Genomic DNA, 405 nt, shown 5'->3' on the forward strand with positions numbered 1-405 from the left:
TGTGTAGAGGATGGGATTGAGGACACATCCCTGTGGGGTGCCAATGTTTGTGATAATGCTGGCTGAAATCCTATTGCCAGTCCTGACAGTCTGGAGCCTGCCAGTCAGAAAGTCCAGGAGCCAGTCGCAGAGGGTGGGGTGCAGACCTAGTGTGGACAGTTTGTGGGGGACAACTGTGTTGAAGGCGGAGCTGTAGTCAATGAAGAGTATCCTGATGTAGGAGTCTCCATTTTCCAGGTGAGAAATAGTGGAGGAATAGGAATAGTAGAGGGTGTCTGAGGTGGCCCTTTTGGGCTGGTAGGCATACTGCAGGGGGTCCAGTATACTGCTCTGAATGCAGGCCAGTACCACTCTCAAAACACTTCATAATGATTGGGGTGAGTGCCACTGGCTTGTAGCCCACCC

Source organism: Monopterus albus, unplaced genomic scaffold (assembly GCF_001952655.1).
Source record: "Monopterus albus unplaced genomic scaffold, M_albus_1.0 scaffold264.1, whole genome shotgun sequence".
NCBI lineage: Eukaryota > Metazoa > Chordata > Actinopteri > Synbranchiformes > Synbranchidae > Monopterus > Monopterus albus.